This window comes from Ictidomys tridecemlineatus, chromosome 5 (assembly GCF_052094955.1).
Source record: "Ictidomys tridecemlineatus isolate mIctTri1 chromosome 5, mIctTri1.hap1, whole genome shotgun sequence".
NCBI lineage: Eukaryota > Metazoa > Chordata > Mammalia > Rodentia > Sciuridae > Ictidomys > Ictidomys tridecemlineatus.
This window is the reverse complement of record NC_135481.1, coordinates 59,676,341-59,695,179: the sequence shown is the minus strand read 5'-3', so window position 1 is coordinate 59,695,179 and position 18,839 is coordinate 59,676,341. Positions and strand designations below refer to the sequence as shown.

The 18,839-nt window shown below is 45.6% G+C and overlaps 1 protein-coding gene and 1 long non-coding RNA gene across 11 annotated transcripts in view; one reads left to right on the top strand and one right to left on the bottom strand.

Moving 5' to 3' along the window:
- The window catches only part of Plekhg3 (pleckstrin homology and RhoGEF domain containing G3), a 40,965-nt gene extending 40,022 nt beyond the window's left edge, over nucleotides 1-943 (bottom strand). For 2 of the 10 annotated variants that reach the window (XM_078050066.1, XM_078050068.1), the window contains exon 1: nucleotides 619-900. The gene's annotated coding sequence lies outside the window, so the exon portion shown is untranslated. Of the gene's footprint in view, nucleotides 1-509 lie in introns of all 10 variants that reach the window. The other 8 variants (XM_078050067.1, XM_078050069.1, XM_078050063.1 and 5 more) reach the window with 7 other exon arrangements.
- LOC144377816 (uncharacterized) lies at nucleotides 874-16,754 on the top strand. Its single transcript, XR_013438985.1, has 2 exons — nucleotides 874-2,528; nucleotides 6,422-16,754. It is a non-coding gene; the product is annotated as an uncharacterized LOC144377816 (long non-coding RNA).
- The last annotated feature ends 2,085 nt before the right edge of the window (nucleotides 16,755-18,839 follow it).

Here is an 18,839-nt window from a genome sequence, read left to right as displayed (position 1 = left end):
AGGGCTGAGAGTGAGCTGCAAATGACCAAACTGACTGCGGGAATGGGCGAGGGCCGGCAAGTCAGCGGCAGCCAGAGGCTCTGTACTTTCCACTCCCCAACACCCAGTTTCTGGCACCTACTCTAATCCCTCTTGGACAGGGAGCTGGGATTCCCAAGAGCGAACACCGTGTGGCACCAACCCGGAACAAGCTGCGGGCACCTTGTGGGTTCACGGGACCAGAGGCTCGAGTCCTTCCCCAGAAAGGTCCGCAGCCCGAGGCAAGGACCGGCCCAGGGAGACCCAGCGCGCAAGGGAGCTGCCGGGCGCCGCTCACCGGCTTTCCGGATTTCAAATTGAGCCCCCGCGGAGCCGCCCAGAGCCTTCGCTCCTTTTGCTTCCGGGGTGGGTGTAAAAAGATAGAAAATGTCTCCTCGAACGACCCTCCCAAGGTCTAGCCGTCGTCTGGGAGGGTTGCCCGGGAAAGAACCAGCACAGCCCTGGGCCCTCCCGGTAGCCCAAGTCCTCACCTCGCCGTGGGCCGGCACGAGGAGTGCAGGAACCCAGCCTGACTCCGGGCATGGCCACTTCCGACGACTACACGGGCAAAGGGACAGGAGAGAACCCAGGGGCGCTTACCGAGCGGTCGCCGCCCCTCCGGCTCAGGTCGCTCTTGGCGCTCTGGGCTGTCCAGGTGGCGCCAGGACGCGAGCGCGAGTTTGAAAGTCGCTCTCGGAAGGGGCTGAGGCTGCTGGCTGCTCCCGCCCACTGCCAGAGGGTCGGCGGTCCCGGACGCGGCCAGCTGCGAGCTCGGCCTCTGGGGATCCCAGTACGCGCGCGGCTTCCCAGAGCCCGGCAGGAAGTCGCGGCCGAGCGCAGCCCGGGCTGCGGCGGGCGGGAGGGAGGGAGTGAGGGAGGAGCGGACCAGGAATTTTTCCAGTGGGTGGAGACTGGGGCCCGCGGCTGGAATCCAGCAAATTGGCAGCTGGGCGGGGGTCGGGGGAACCTTCACTCGGACTTGTGCCGAAGGATACCGCGGCGGCGCGGCTCCCGCCTGGCTAATGAGTAACGCGCGCAGGTGGGGCGAGCGCGGCCGCACTGTGCTGCTCCCGCGATCGCCAGCCCTTCCCAGGCAGCCTAGATGCTCTAAAATACCTGGACGGGATCACACTAATGTCACAGATCTGTCATCAGCGCCTTTCGAGACATCCCCAATACACGGACAGGGAACTTGAGGCTCAGCAAAGGGGGCTTTCTGCAGCGAGGCGCCGGTCGGGATGGCACGTGGAGGTCCTGATCCTACTGGAGCAGGTCACCTCGGTTGTTGTGAGTCAGAAAGGCTAGTGTCGAATTCCTCACCCAAACTAAGCCTCCGTGACCCTTTACAGATGTAAACACAAACTTCAGAGAAGCTGATAACTTGGAGCAGGGGCTCCATAAGAGACTGTTAAGGGGGGAAACACGATGCAGAAACCTGGGTGATAAGAGAGGATCCCAGTTTTGAAAAAAACAAAAATAGAAACTTCCGTCTTTGGGTCTGTAAAGGGTCTTGTTCGCCGGGAGAGGTACACACCTGTAAGCTGAGGAGGGAGTGAAGGTAGGAACCGACAGGTCGGGTTTTGAGCAAGATTAAAAATCTAAAAACCTGTAATAATTCATCAATAACGATCCTGGAATAAAGATGGTGTCCCAACACAAACCCGGGAGAGAGGAGCCTAGGCTGGGACCCCGGAAGAGGATCGACTCCCACTGGTTAGACGCTACCATGGATTCCTTGGGAAGAGGGATGGCACACTGATCTCAGAACCACTGGGTATATCTGATATCCAGGCGTAGAAAGTGTGTATGGTAAACGGTTTATAGAGTTCTTTTAAAAAACACAACTTCCCCGCCCCGTTCCCGAAAAAAAAAAAAAAGGCTGCTCCCGGCAAAAGCAACTCCCGGTGATTTACAGAGAGGGGCGGGGCGGCGCGGAGGAAATGGCTTTCAGGTGACTTTGAAACCGGATCCTGGCTGAGGGTGGGGTGAAGGCTACCCGCGTCCGCTCTCCTGACTGCGGGAGGCCCTCGACCTGGCTGGCCCATAAAGCGGGGACCACATTCCTCAGGGAGGGAGTGTCTAGTCTAGGCCCGCAGAGCTGCAAAGGTGACAGCTTGAGATGGCAGAAGGGGCGCCGGGGATAGACTTCCGCCTCGACTCCCCTGGACGCAGGCGGCCAGGGGTCAGACCATCCTCAGGATTTCACCTTTCTTTGTTTCCGCTTTCCTTTCTGATCACCTGAATCCCACCAGCTCCTTCCTGCCCACCTTAAATTCCAACTTCCAAAGTTGCCCCCTGGCTAAACTCAGCCAGGGCAGTTAACAGAGAACCCTTACTTGCCTGGGGCCTGTTTACAAACACTGTCTCCTTGGATCTTCAAAGCCGCCTTCGGACAAAGGAGTAGACTTTTCTCCATTTTGTAGATAGGATACTGAGCCTCAGAGAGATGGAGCAGCTTGGCCAAGATCATCTACATGACCACCCTCAAGCCCACTCTGTCAAGAGCCCAGGTGGGTCCAACATTTGAATGCTTACTATGTGTTAGCCATATTCTAAACGCTTTACAAGAACAATTGTAAACCGAGAGAAACTGAGGGAAGGCCATCTAGCTTGTGGGTGGCCGACCTGGGAGTCGCCATAGGGGAAGAACTTGGCTGTACATCACCACCACCTCTGCTTTCTGACACTTGTTACATTCAATTCAGCACTTGATTATAATGTCTTGCATTGTTTCTAATTGTTTTAATTTATATCACCCGTTTCCTGGAAAGATCATAATCTCCCTATGGCAGAAATCATGTAGGAAGCACTTGGTAAAGCTATGCTGAAGTCAGACAAAATAACTTGAAGAGTTTGTGAGAAATCACACAACCTCACCTCCAAGAATAAAAATCTAGATTTGGGCCCTGGGTTACCAGTTGCAGCCCCTCCACAGTTTTGAGCCTCTCTCCTTCCTTTCCAGTTCTTGCTTCAGTCATCTCACCCTGCTATTAAATCATTTATTATTATAATAATACCTTGAATCTCAGTAATGCCTTTAATCTTAGATCTCAAAGTATACTAACAAATACAGATTAATTCATCTTCACAGTACCCCCTCCCACGGCGAAATAGAGGTGTTCTCCCCACTTTATGAGTGAGAAAACCAAAACACCCAAGAGTTAAGATGACTCACTATGGAAACCAGTGGCAGAGTTTCTTTCTCATCTCTTCCCCTCCTCCTTCCTAACTCTAGGCTGCCAACACTTGCATGAAAATTTCAAATCCCAGAGACAAAGGCCATTGAGTTTTCACAATAAAGGACATTTCCAAACTGTCATTTCAGCTGCTCTATTGTGGTAGACCTCAGGAGAGGGAGGGGATATAAACACAGAGAAGGTCCCCAAGGGCTCTGTTCCCTGGCTCCCAGAAAGAGCTGTGGTTTGCTGAGATGAAGGAATAAAACCCCAAGCATGGAAGAAATCCTCCTCGAAGGTGACCCACAAAACCCTATTAAGCTCTGAAAAGAGTGCCCTCCAGAGTTCCAAGTTGCATTTTAGCAATGTTTCTTGAAGCATACGCCACATGCAACAGAAGAAAAGAAAAACAGATAAATTGGACATCATCAAACATTAAAAGTTGTTTTGTTTATTTTTGGTAAGCTACATCCCCAGTCCTTTTTATGTTTTATTGTGAGACATGGTCTCTCTAAGTTGCCAGAGTCACACCAAGTTGCTTAGACTGGTCTCAACCTTGTGATCCTCCTGCCTCAGATTCCCAAATTGCTGGGATTACAGGCCTGCACCACCATACATGGCAAACTTTATAACTTTTATGATTCAAAGAACATCAAGAAAATGAAAAGACAAACCAAACAATGAGAAAAAGGTTTGCTAATATTTCAGGAACTTACTGTAACACATAAAGAACCCCTGTAACTCAAAAAGGCAAGTAACCCAATTTTAAAATAGGCAAAATATTTCAATAGATATTTCTGAAAGACATACAAATGGCCAATAAGCACAAGAACATATACCCAACATCATTAGTCCTTAAGGAAATGCAAATTTAAAGCACAATAAAATACTACTTCAAGCCCCACAGGATGCCAATAAGCAAAAATATATAATAACAAGTGTTGGTGAGGATGTGGAGAAATTGGAGCCCTTTTGTGCTGCTGGTGGAAATGTAAAATAGTGCAGCTATTTTGGAAAACAGTCTGGCAATTCCTCAAAAGGTTATAAAGATTTGCTGCATGACCTCACAATTCCAGTCCTATATACTCGGAGAAATGAAAACACCTGTCTAAACAAGAGCATGTGCACAAATATTCAGAGAAGCATTATTCATAATAGCCCCAACAACCCAAATGTCTATCAGCTGATGAGTAAACAAAATGTGGTATATCAGGACATAGAGAAAATGGGGAAAAGTCCACTCCCATGTTGGAATATTTATTCAACCGTAAAAAGGAATGAAATATTGATTCCTGAATGAACTTAAAAATATTATGCTAAGTGACAAAACCTAGACACAAAGGACCAAATATTGTATAATTCCATTTATATGAAATGTTCAGAATAGGCAAGCCTATACAGATGGGAAGTAGATTAGTGTTTGCCTAGGGTGGGGGTGGAGTTGGGGGAGGTTGGAGGGAATAGGGAGTGTCTGCAAACAAGTCAGTTTTCTATTTTAGCAGTGATACAAATGTCCTAAAATATTGTGATGGTTGCCTGACTCTGAATATACTAAAAGGCACTGAATTGATTTTGTGTTTGTTTTGTTTTGGTTGCTGGGATTGCACCCAAGGCCTCAGCATGGTAAGTATGTGCTCTATCACCAATACCTCAACCTGAATTGTACATTTCAGTATGTGGGTGAGGGATACTGGGGATCAAACCCAGGACCTTGTGCATGTAAAGTGCTCTACCACAGAGTTATATTCCCATCTCATTTTTTAAATTTTATTTTGAGACTAGGTCTTGTTAAATTGCCCAGGATGACCTCAAACTTTCAATCCTCTTGTCTCAGCCTCTGGAGTGGTTGGAATTACAGGAGTGCATCACCATGCCCAGATGAATTGCACATATTAAATGGGTGAAATATGTCTCAATAAAGCTATTATTAAAAAAACAAAACAAAACAAAAAACAGGTGTGAGCTAATTACCTGATCCAGAGTTACTGGGGCTGCCAGTAATCAGAATCTATCAGGATCTTAGACCCTTCAGTGGGCCTGGTCTGACCCAATTCTCTGCATTTCAGCAGGGCATGCTATATGAAGAATCAGAGAATCACTGTAATGCAATGCCTTACAACACTCAGCCATTCAAAGCCTCTGGGCTCCAGGCTTCCTGAAACAAGTCAAAAGGAAGGTTTGTAATTAACTCTGAGAGGGTAGTGGCCTCCAGGAATGGGGCTCCCCTTCTTCAAGTTCTTTATTTATAGCTTTGTCTGGACTTCTTAATGTCAGGAAAAAAAAAAAAATGACATCAGAAAGGGGAAGAAACAGTGGGAGGAGGAAGGTGACTTCTTCCCTCCCTTACCAGCCAGGTTCAGCTTGCAACTACTGCTATGGGGCGCTCTAGAGGAAATGAGCTGTTTGTTTGAGTTTGTGTCTACAACAAAAGCGTTTGCCAATCACTTGTGGTTTTTCAAGAACCAGGGAGCCCCGTGTGAACCATTTCTGGAGATCACTTATGTTCACCTTCCTTATCAGTAGATAAAGGGGCCTACTCAGCACGTACAACACCTGAGACCGGCAGTTGGCACTGAGACAGCCTTTGATACTCTAGGGTTGATTTATACACAAGCTTGCTGTTCTTTTCCTGACTTCTGGCCTTTGGGCTGTTTTTCTATCTGCATCTCCATGTGCAAACAAGCCTTACCCTGCTTCATGCTAAAGCAAGAGATTTTCTAGAGCTGGATGTCATGGTGTACACCTTTCATCTCAGCAATGAGGGAGGCTCAGGCAGGAGGATTACAAGTTCAAGGCCAGCCTGGGCAACCTAAAATAAAGAATAAAAATAAATCAAAATAGCTGGGCACAGTGGCACACACCTGTAATGGCAGCAGTTCTGGAGACTGAAGCAGGAGGATTGCAAGTTCAAAGCCAGTGTCAGCAACTTAATGAGGCCCTAAGCAACTTAAACCTTGCCTCAAAATTTAAAAAAAAATAAAAAGGGCTAGGGATGTGGCTCAGTGGTTAAGCATCTCTGGTTTAATCCCTGATACCAAAAAGAAGAAAAAGAAGGGCTGGGATGTGACTCAGTGGTAGAGCATTTGCCTAGCATGTCTAAGGCCTTGGGTTCAAACCCCAGCATATACAACAAAAGATGTTTTCTAGGGTGGGTATGTCCTTACAAGGTGAAATGTGTTTTGGTTTGTTTGGTGGACTTCATGGATCCATGTTATTAAATATTGCAGGAAGATTTTCCTTCTACATGAACTTTGCAGGCCTGGGTATTCACAAGAATCACTGAAAAGTTCCTGGCTCAGAATTGATGCAGATCCTGGGAATCTACACTCTCAATAGGCAAGTGACCCAGAGGCAAAAGAGATAGATCCATCTTCTACTGTGTCTTTTCTCCTTCTGATGCTTCCTCTTCTTCTTCCTCCCTTGAAATACAGAGAACCCGAAAGAAAAACCCTGTAATTCCTCCCAGAGCTCCAAAGATAAAAGGGCACTGCTTACAAGGCTTTCTGATGTTAGAATAACTCTATTATATTTAATCAGATGTCAGAGTTCCACCTTTATTCATGTGAAATGCTTAATCTTCTACCTCGGTGACAAGCAGGGCAGGGAACATCTTCCAAGCACTACACTGTAACCTTCAGAAAACAAACTAATAAGAGCTTAATTAGCAGGTAATTGCCCAGTTGCTTGCAGATGGAAGCAGATCTTCGTAGTGATGGTAATTGTGGTTGTTGATGTTTTCCTCTTGGGCAAGGGCCTATGAGTTCCCATCCCTGGCTTTTCTGTCTTCTGGAAAAGGACAGGACAGGAACCTAAGAGGCCTAGGAACCCAAGAGGCCTAGCCCTTGCCTTGGTTTCTGTGTCAGACTGCACAGGAAGAATGGATCGGTTATAACCAGAATTAGGGCAATGGGACCCAAACCATTGATTTCCTAAGTCATTAGCAACTCCTCCAGGAGAAAGGAGCCCCCAGCCCAGGCATGGATGGTAACTTTTCTCTTACCTGAGCGATGATGGGACTCATGGAGCCCACACAGTTCCATCCTATTCCTAGCATCAGGCATTCCCATCAAAACCTCCAATTCCTTCATGCCCCTGGCCCAATCTCTTTGTCACTCTCCTGTAACTTCTTAGACTTTGAGGGTTTCCAGGATCTCTTCCCATCCTAAAAATCTTGGATTCTTGCCATCTTAAAGGAACCCAAACTGGATCTTTCAGCTTACAATAATCTTTCTCATTCTTTGCTTCCAAGCTTATCTAGGGAGAAAAGTCTAGCTTTATAACTTCTCATTCTGCAACCCAAACACCCTTATCCCAAGTCCATGGCTGTCATAGGCCTTCCAGGGATATTGAGGGTGACATTGTGCCAGGAACTGTGCTAAGTGCTTCCTAAGCACTCCCATTCCACCATCACAACACCTCTGAGACTGGTATTAGTTCTTTCTCACTTTATGGATGAGAACACTGAGGCTCGGAGAAGTCAAGTCACACATCCCAGGTCAGAGCCCAGCCTCCTCTGCCGCTTCAATCTGTGCTCTTAGCCACCATTCTACCATGGAAATATCCCACCCAAGCTTCTGAGGAGCCAGATGCTAAGCCCGAATAGAGGAAGTGAGAGTAGCTTAAACAAACTGAACCCAAGAAAAGAAATGCCCCTATTCACTGGGCACAGAGGTGCACACCTATAATCCCAGAGACTCAGGAGTCTGAAGCAGGGGTATGGCAAGTTGGAGACCAGCCTCAGCAATTTAGCGAGACTTTGTCTCAAAATAAAAAAATAAGGGGGGCTGGGAGTACAGCTCAGTTGGTAGAGTACCTGCCTAGCATTCACAAGGCTCTAGTTTCAATCCCCAGCACCACCAAAAAAAAAAAAAAAAAGAAAGAAAGAAAGAAAAAGAAAAGAACTGGGGATGTAGCTCTGTGTCCCTGGGTTTAATCCTCAGTACTGTGAAAAAGAACCAGAAAAAAGAAATGTCCCCTTTCTTCTCTGCCTAACCACAGATTTGAATTACCTTAAAACTCACCAGAAAGCCTTCCAGGCTCACAAGTGAATTACAAACTTATTCCAGAGGCTGGTAAATGAGTGACAGAAATTGAAGAAAGAATGTGTTCAGGGCCATAAAGCTGAGAAGAGGGGAAAAAGTAAGTCTCTAAATGCTTGTGACGTCTCAAGCTAGTTGCCTATAAAAGGTGAAGCAAGCCCTGCGCCTGACAGCCACAGACTTTTAAACACTAGTCACAGTTCTGTGGCCTCATAGTCTTGCTGCTGGAAATCAGAGAACATCCTGTCCTACACTTCTGGGGGACAAAGCAGAGTTTTACCAAGTGTGGCTGAATGGAGTTGGCCTCCTGCCCCTGCAGACCTGATGTGGACAGGAACCCTGAAATTGTCTCCAGAACCTTCCTTAGCCCCAGCTGCCCTGCTGGCCACCCCTCCCCACAGAGGATCTTGCTGTTCCTATGACAACACTAGCCCCTCTCATGCTCCCCCTCCCTGCCTTCAAGTGGCCCAGTAGAGAGGTGCCTTTGGGAGCACAGAGGACTTTGCAGACTCTTTGGAAGCAAGGTGGTCCAGAGCACAGACTCTAGAGTCAACAGAGCAGAATGCTGGCTCCGCATTCTTAAGCAAACCATTTAACCTCTCATGCCTCAGTTTTAAATGAGCAAATATCTATAACTAAGCACAGTTCCTAGCTCATAGAAAGGACTGACTTATTTTTATTTCAGCTCTAAGTGCTAGGTTCCCAAGCCCCACCTAATATCCTAGTTTCCTTAATGCCACATCAAGTCAGAGAATCTTACAACTAGAAGAAACTCAGAAGTCACCTAATAGAATTATTTTTCTCTATATGACTTTCACACATATACATTTCTAAGAATGAGACAATATGTCAGTAAAGTACTGAATGTGTGCCTGGGCTATAGTGAGTGCTTAACAAACATTAGTGGGTTTTTTTTGTTTTTGTTTTTGTTTTTGTTGGTTTATCTACATAGGTATTCATGTGCCTGTGCATCCAATAGCCACTTATTGAGTGCCCTGGGAACTGCACTCTTAGTATGACAGGGCATTGCCCCAGGAGAGAAACACATAACCAAATCAAATAAATAAGCGAGAAAATATTTGAGGGCCTATATTTTCTAAACTGTATTTTCTGTGTGACTATTTTCATACCTGAAGGGAAGATATTCACTCACTTCTCAAGGATGAGTCAGATTGCCACCCCTCCTCATGGAGGATATTGCTGTTCCTAGGACAATGCATGCCCCTCCCTCCTGCCTCCATTTGACCCAGTGGAAAGGTGCCTTCTGGGGCACAGAGGACGTATTCAAGTAGTGTGGCCTTTCAAAGAATGAAGAGATGTGCTTTTTTCAAAGATTTTATCATTCAAAAGTGCTTTCAATTATTTTAAATAACTACAAGATTGGCAAATCCTGGACTTTTTTAAGGGGGAGGATGTTTGGGAAATGGAAGAACACCATTCAGACTCAGGGTAGGAAATGCCATCTCTGGCTGTGCTACTCCAGAATGAGGAGTGACAAGAACAAGGACACCCGAGCTTGGGAGACAACATGGGAGAGCCAGCTCTGAAGCTCCAAAGAAGAGCTGAGCCAGACACACCCATCCCCATCTTGCTATGCCTCCCCTCCTGCATCCTCACTCCCTGACAGGCACAGAGTCATTTGGTAAGGGAGCATATAGCTTTAATACAGGAACACAGACCATTGCCATCCAGGGCACTTGAATCAAGTGCTTGTCTCTCCACTAAGAAGAGCTGCTTAGAGACTTGCCTCCAGCTGCTCCAACATGGCCACGCCTAAGAACAGAGCAGGGAGGAAGAGCATGAGAAGAAGATTAACATTAAATAGGGAGGAGAGGTGGGAGGGAAAGGGAGAGAGAAGGGAAATTGCATGGAAATGGAAGGAGCCCCTCACTGTTATAAAAAATTACATATAAGAGGAGGTGAAGGGAAAGGGGGGAAAAAAACAAGGGAGAGAAATGAAGTACAGTAGATGGGGTAGAAAGAGAAGATGGGAGGGAAGGGGAGGAGAGGGGGGATAGTAGAGGATAGGAAAGGCAACAGAATACAACAGACACTAGTATGGCAATATGTAAAAACGTGGATGTGTAACGGATGTGATTCTGCAATCTGTATATGGGGTAAAAATGAGAGTTCATAACCCACTTGAATCAAATGTATGAAATATGATATGTCAAGAGCTATGTAATGTTTTGAACAACTAATTAAAAAAAAAACATGGCCACGCCTTAGCTATTTTCTACCTTAAAATCATTCTCGTAAGTTTTCTAATTCCCAAACATTCATCAAGATTGGTTATGTGCCAGGAATTCTGCTGGTTCCTGTCAGGGACACAAAAGCATCACACCCTGCCTCTGACATTGACCCTGTAGATTTTACTGTGAGCAGCAAAATCTTTAAAGTGCCACTCTATGCAATAGAAGCAGACAGCATAGAAGACTGTTCACAACTCTTTGATAATTGGTACTAAAAAGCAGAGGGTAGAGTGCTCATTGCTGGGCTGGTCAGGGAAGGCTTTGGAGGTGGGGGGCTCTAACCTAGAGTCTAGAGCCTTGGGGAGGATGCGGGATGCTGGAGAGGAGAGGAAGTATTAAGAGCAGACGACAGTGTCAGTGATAGAAGATTGGTCTCTGGTTCGTTGGCTATTTCAGTCTGGCCATTCCTTGCTAGTATCCAGGCAAGGACCTAAACTTAGTATATAAGCAGAGGTTCCCTCAAGCAAATTGTGTGACCTATGAATTTTTATTAGATTTTTTTGTCTGGGCTAGATGGCACATGCCTATAATTCCAGCGCTCAGAAGGCTGAGGCAAGAGGATCGCAAGTTCAAAGCCAGCCTCGGCAAAAACAAGGTTTAGCAATTCAGTGAGATCTTGTCTCTAAATAAAATACAAAAAAAAGTCTGGGGATATGGCTCAGTGGTCAAGTGTCCCTGAGTTCAATAATCCCTGGTACTTCCCCCCACCCCATAAAAACAATTTTTTTGGTTGCAAGTGACAGAGACTCAACTCAAATTAACTGAAGCACAAAGTACTTTTATTGTCTGTTATAATTGGGAAATCCCATATGGAGTTACATTTGTTTGCAAAGCATTGGGGCCCAGCTGGTGCAGAGCTTCTGAGAATATTACAGGGTTCTCTTTTCTGTCCCTTTTTCTACTCCACCAAGACCCCACTGTACAGGCTGGTTCTCGCTGCAAAGAAGGAAGATGACTATGTCAACCCTGCGCTCATACTCTTGGAGCTTAGCAACCCCAGTGGAAAGAGAAGTTTCCCTCTGGGCTCTCTCTTTAGCCCCTTGTCAAGATCCCAGACAAAGCAGATAAAGTGGATTAACTGATAAAGTTCCAATGTTAGCCCTCATGTGGGGAATACGTGGTATTGTGGGATAGACCAAAAGACAAATTTGGACTGGTCTGGGGAAGAAGGTAAGGCTGTGTCTCAGCCCTGTTACAGAATTCCCATTTCTACATCCTCCCAATCTTATGGCCAAACTCTTCTCAGGGAAACATGGTGCACTTCAGGAAAGCCTGTGTACAGACAACAGCTACCATTTGCCAGAGCCCGGCAGCAGGGTAAGCTCCTGGAGAAGCATCCAAGGAGAGCTTTAGGAAAGTTTTCAGATCAGAAGAGCAGGTTAGGCTGGTGCAACCTCACACCCTGGCCAGTTCATTAAGTGGATTTGTTGTTGAGCACATGAGCAGAGAAGAATTCCCGCTGCAGGCCAGAACTCACTTAAAAGAGGGTGACTTCTGGACTATAGATGTCACAATCAAGAAAGACAAAATTTCAGAGTGAAGGTCTGCCCTGGTCTCAATATCGACTAGAGACTGAAGGCATTTTCCACTCTACTCATTCTCTACTGGGTTCAATCCCCAAGACCTCATGCATCCTAGGCAAAGGTTCTACTATTGAACTTGGTTCTCAGCCCTCATTCTCTGCTTTGAATTCTCAATAGGCAGGGAGTTCTTGGGTCCCCAGCCTAAGGGCAGCTTCCAATCACTCCAGATCAGAATCACAGTCAAAAGAGGAGAAGCTCAGGGCAGCTATGTCTTACGGAACTTTGTGTGATAATGGAAATGTTCTGTTATATGCAATACACATTATAGTAGCCACTGGCCACATGTGGCTATTGAGCTCTTGAAATATGGTTAGTAAAACTAAGGAACTGAATTTTTCATCTTATTCAATTTAAATTAATGTAAACTTCCATAGCCACATGCAGTGGTAGCTAGGTATTAGACACTAAACCTCAGTGAACATCCTTCCTCCATCACCTTCCAGGGCTCAGAAGGGAAAAAGGCAGGATAATTTGGAACGGAACATCCCAATCAGTGGTCCATGTCAGGAAAGGCAGATGGTGTTAAATGGGAAATGGGGAAGACCCCTCATGTCAACCTCCTTCCTACACACAGACAGCAGCTGCCTGAACTTTGGCAATAGTCACCCAGCTCTGCAAGCCACTGCCCATAAAAAAGGACTTTACAAAAAGTCATCTGAGGATACCAGGTGGCCCCAAAGCCACAGTCCAGTGAGGAAGGAAATAACTTCCACACCTTCCAGTATCCCCAAGGGAAAAACTCCCCCATGATTTTGGAGACCCCACATCCCATATTCTTCCGCTGCTATGGACAGTATCTCATACTATGCCTGAGGACCCCGGCTCACAAGTCCATTCAAGGGCAGGTCCCTGCAGGATGTCAGTTTCACATGTGTTAACTGAATCCTTCCCAGAGTATCAGAGGAAAAGTGGAACTTAAATAATTTCCTGTCCAAGAACAAGGCTGTCACCTCACACAGTGGGAAACCATCCAAGTCAGATTGCAGGAGTGATGCGGGGCTCCACCCACAGCCTCCAGCCTAGACAGGGATCTGCTCTATCAGGACAGTCATGGACAAAGTGGATGGGTCCTGATAACCCAGGGAGACCTGATTTAGTCCTGCAAATCAACACCAAGGCACAGGCCCAAGAATTTTTAAAAGAGAAAAGAATGAAAGTGAGCTTGTGGGAAAGGGAGTAGGACAATTATTCCCATTAAATTCCAATCCCAGCTACTCACAGACACCAAAAGCCAGACCAGGGCCCTGGGTTGGTATTACCATGGCTGGGAGAACCCAGCAGTGGGAAATACTGCAGAGGTCCATGGATCCCAAAGAGGATCATGTGCCAAGCTAATGCCAACTTTTCCTTTTCTGCACCTTCCATTCTAACCCATGACTCCTATCTCATGGTTCCTTCAGCTTACAGGGCCAACCATCCCAAGAGGGGGGACCCTGGCTGGCTCCCCCACTGCCAGGAAAGGCAAGGGCAGGAGTTCAAGCCTTGGGCTCAGCCCAGCCCAAGAGGGACTTACACAAGTTCTGGGCCTTCTCTGACCATGGTTTCCATTTCTATTTGAGACTCTCTTTTTAAAAAGTAAATGAAGCTTGTACACCCACATACATTGTAGCGTTATTCACAATAGACAAGAGATGGAAACAACCCCAATATCCAGGGATGATTGAATGGATAAAGGAAATATAGTGGGCTGGGGTTGTGGTTCAGTGGTAGAGGGCTTGCCTCACATGTGTGAAGCACTGGGTTCAATCCTCAGCACCCCATAAAAATAATAATAAACAAAATAAAGTTATTTTAAAAAGAAAGAAAATATGGTATGTACACACCATTTAATTTTATTTCTATTTAAAAGGAAGAAAATCCTGCCAGTGCTACAACACCCATGGACTTCCAGGACATTACGCTAAGTGAAACAAGCCAGCCACAAAACACAGATACTGTATGATTCTGTTCATATGAAGTATCTACAGTCAAAGTCACAGAAACAAAGTAGAATAGTGGTTCTAAGGAGCAAGGGACGAGTGGAAACTGGGAGCTAGCAGTTAATGGGTACAGAGTTTTAGTTTCACAAGATGATTAAATTCTAGAAATCTGTTGTGCAACATGTGAATAGCATTAATACTACTGAGCTGTACATGTAAAGATGACTGAGATTGTAAATATTGTATCTTACCACTATTTTTTTTTCAGTGCTGAGGATTGAACTCAGGGCCTTAGCTCATACTAGGTACGCACTCTACCACTGAGCTATATTCCCAGCCTTTTTCATTTTATATTCTAAGACAGAGTCTCACTAAGTTGCCCAGGCTGGCAACTTCCTCAGTAGCTGGGATTACATGCGGGCACCATGGTACCCAGCTGAGTCCATTCTCATGGGTCTCTTAGAACAGTAAAACAAGTTTATTAGAGTCCTTACCTGTCTTTCCACCTCTAACTTCTGTCAGTTGCACCTCTATGTTTATCTCGTAATAGTTGATAACACTTAATTCAATCCATCTTATTTACAATAGATTGATTTTAGAAGTTGAAAGCCAGTGCGCCATGTTTATATAACTTTGACTTTGTCCACATGGTTTGCTGGGTTCACATTTTCCTCTTAATGGATCCACTGTCACATGGACATGCCCTTTATCAGGCATGTGAGTAGTACCTGCTTATAAATGTATTGGATGACCACAAAGGACTCAGAATCTCCCACACTTAAGCAACTGTTTAATTTCCACAGCTTCCTCATGGATAAACAACAATAAAATCAGAGCAGAGATCATGGACAATGCCATGCTAAACATCCCAAATAAGGCAAACTGTTGCCCATGTGGGAAGGTCCCCTGTGATCCACCCAAATAAAACCTTCCCACCTGTCTGGCCTCTGTAATTAGCAGTTCTCTCCTTTGCTATTAATGAAAGCACTCAACAAATATTTCTGGGAGGGCCACTAAATTAAGTGGCAGACACCTTGGAGCAGCCCATTTGATCAGATCTCTGCCTTCCTGTGTGTCAGGAAGGGTGAGCCTGCTCTGATAAACACTGGAGCAGCAGGCTGGCAGGGCCAACTGTGGTGGCCAGAAAGGACAGGCAGCTCTTCCCTGCTGAGGAGGGGGGGAACATGGGTAGCATCTGGGCTGTGCTTGCAGTGAGGCTTCCACTTACCAGTGACAGAAGCTGCTCTTCAAAGCCCACCAAGGCTAATGTCAGGCAGCAGTAAGCCTGAAATGCCACCCTGGCTCTAGGTATTCCCAGGGTGGCAGTACCTCACTCCCAGAGCAGGTGAGGGCGAGGAAATGAGGTACTGGAAAGGAAACCAGGGCTCTAGGGTGGCTCCAGGGAAAAAGAGTGGAGTGGTCAGCCTCTTTCTGCCTCAAAATGCAAGGGCGGGCCTAAGAGGAGGAATATTCTTCCCACCCCTTGCTTTGGAGTCATAGCTCATGTCATTGTGGGAATTCTCTGATTTGTGTCTGTCTCTGCACGTGACTGCAGGCTCCTTGAGGGCAGGAAAGAGCTATCCAGTCTCCACTGTGCCCTCATCCCCAGTGCAGGGTGTGGCAGGGTGTGTGTATCTGTCAATATTCGCTGACTAAATGAAGCAATAGGCAAATATATGAGTGATATGTTCTTTGGTTTGCAAATGCCCTTCTCCTCAGCAGATCTATGTTAATAAACTGTGTCCTTCCATGTCTAGGCTGCTGTAGCAATTACACATGGATTGAGTCCAGGTAAGAATCAGGGCTGTAGTTGGGACTCAATGGTAGAGCACTTGCCTAGTATGTGTGAGGCACTGGGTTCGATCCACAGCACCACATAAAAATAAATAAATAAGCCAGGCATGGTGGCACACACCTGTAATCCCAACTGCTCAGGAGGAGGCAGGACTATCAAGAGTTCAAAGCCAGCTTCAGCAACGGGGAGGTGCTAAGCAACTCGGTGAGACCCTGTCTCTAAATAAAATACAAAAAAAGGGCTGGGGATGTGGCTCAGTGGTTAAATGCCCCAAGTTCAATCCCCAGTACCAAGCTAAGAATCAAAGGAAAGGGTTGTCTCTTCAGCTAAAGCAAGGATTTGAAGGTTGGTTTAGGGAATTATGACAGCCCATTGCCCAGATATGGTGATAACCATCTGGACCAATCAGAGATTGGAAAAGCCAAGGGGAAAGAGACCCAGATGGCAGGAAAAATTCTCAGTATCCATTTTACAATACTTACAGCATTAATGGGCATACTCACATCTGTGGGAAATAATGTCTATATAAGTTTTTCACTGCATTTTTGTTTAAAATAGCAAAATGTTGGAAACAATCTAAATTCCTCATCTATTTTGAGCTGGTTAAATAAATGATGGTGCCTCCATATACTGAAATTCTCTGTGGCCATAAAACAAAGAAGAAGCCCTTTATATGCTGTTGTTATAGAACATTCTCTAAGACATAATGTTAATTGAGAAGAGTAGGGGAAAAACAGTTTCTAAAGTACATGGCATTTGTAGAAAGAATGAAGAAGAATAGTATATACATATATAGTTGCATATGTAAAAGCATCTCCCAATAGAAGTCTAAGAATCTGGCAACACTAGTAGTGGGGAGGAAGCAGGGTGACTTAGGGACAGGTGGGAGGGAAACTTATTTTTCTACTTTATGAATTTTTAATTGTGTGTCTGTCACTTATTTAAAAATGTAAATAAAATTAAATTTTGAAATAAATAACAACTGCCTCATTTATGCCAGTCAACCTTTATTAAATTTGTCTTCTAGTTTTAGCACAATTCTGTGAAATGGAAAATAGTATCCCAATTTTCCAAGTAAGAAAGAAACTCAGGGGACTGGGGTTGTGGCTCAGTGGTAGAGTGCTCACCTGGCACATGTGAGGCACTGGGTTCAATCCTCAGCACCACATAAAAATAAATAAATAAAATAAAATAAAGATATTTTAAAAAAGAAAGAATCAGAGAAATATGGCCAATACCTAAGTGAATGCAAATGTGCAATGTGAGGGTGCAAGCCTGCGAGCATGTGAAGGTATGTGGTGGTGCAAAGAAAGTATATGTGTACGTGCAAATGTCAGTTGGCACACATGTGTGAACATGTACAGCATGAATGTGTGCAAACGGAATATAGCACATGTATGAGTGTGCAAATGTCAATGTGACTGTGAAGTGTGAGGATATATGAACACATGTGTTTAACTGAAGAGTGTGTTTATGTGTGTAAATGTCTGTGAGCACATAAAGTATAGATGTTCCTCAGCTTAGGGCGGGGTTGCATCTCAATACACACATCAAAGTTGAAAATATCTTAAGTCCAAAATGCATTTTAGGGCCTGGGATTGTGGCTCAGCAATAGAGTACTCGCCTAGCACGTATGAGGCCCTGGGTTCGATCCTCAGCACCACATAAAAAATAAATAAATAAAATAAAGGTGTTCGACTATAACTAAAAAATGAATATTTAAAAAAATGCATTTGATACCTTAATCTACAGAACATCACATTTAGCAACACAGTATTTGGCAGGGTATTAACTGTTTCCCTGGATGATGGGGCTTACTGCTGCTTCCCAGTGTCACAAGAAAGAGTATAGTACTGCATATCCCTAGCTTGGGAAAAGATCAAAATTTTAAGTATGGGCCAGGGATGGTGGCACACACCTGTAAACCCAGTACTTGGGAGGCTAAGACAGGAAGATTGCAAGTTTGAGGTCAGCATCAGCAACTTAGCAAGATCCTGTTTCAAAATAAAAAGGACTGGAGATGTAGCTCAGTGATAAAACACCCCTGGGTTCAATCCTCAGTACCAGCACCCACCCCTCAATATAAATACAGTTTACTGAATGTACATCACTTTTGCACTACTGTAAAGTCAAAAAATCTTAAACCATTAGAAATTAGGGGCAGGCTATAGAGCGAGTGTGTGTGTGAATGTGTGACTTCCTGGAGTAAGTGAGGAGTATGTGTCTGAGGCCTTCAAGTCCTCCCTGACTGAGGAGAGGGAAAAGCTGAGGGACAGGAAGTTGCACAGGGGAGCCCTTGGGTCCTCGAGAGGAAGCTGGCAGGGGTTGGAGCTCATTGGTGGAGCACTTGTCTAGTGCTGGCAAAGTCTAGGCTCAATCCCAGCACCAAGAAAAAAAAAAAAAAAAAAGAGGAGTCTGGGGCAGGCCAGGCATAGAGCTGAACCCAGTCCTCAGAGAGAAGGCCTGAGACGGTGGCTCACAGGAAGAGTACCAAATGTGCCTGAAGCTGAAAGTCCTCTGGACTGGTACCCGCAGACCATGGGCCCAGGAAGCAACATTTTCACCCCTAGGTGAGGCTTCCCCTGGCCCAGACCACAGAGGTGTTAGGTAGACCCAGGAGGAGTAGTCACTAACTGCACAGCTGAACTTGGGCACAGCTGGATGAAAGGGTCTATGTCACAGGGCTGCTCTTTCTGCCCTGGGTGCCCACTGACTATTACTGCACCAAATGCTAGAGCTGCCTCTGCCCCTCTGAGAGTGCCGGGAAAGCCTGGAGAAGAGATGGTGGAGATAGAGGATTCTGGAGAGGATATGGGGATTGGAGGGGCAGTGGATATTTTCAAAGTGGTTTTTTTTGTTGTTGTTTATTTGTTTTAGCTGTAAATGGACACAATACCTTTATTTTATTTATTTATCTTTATGTGGTGCTGAGGATCGAACCCAGGGCTTCACATGTGCTGGGCGAGCACTCTACCACTGAGCCACAACCCCAGCCCCAGAAGTGGGTTTTTATGGCCTGTGCAAACCACAAGGCTGGGTGAGTCAAGTGTCTGCACC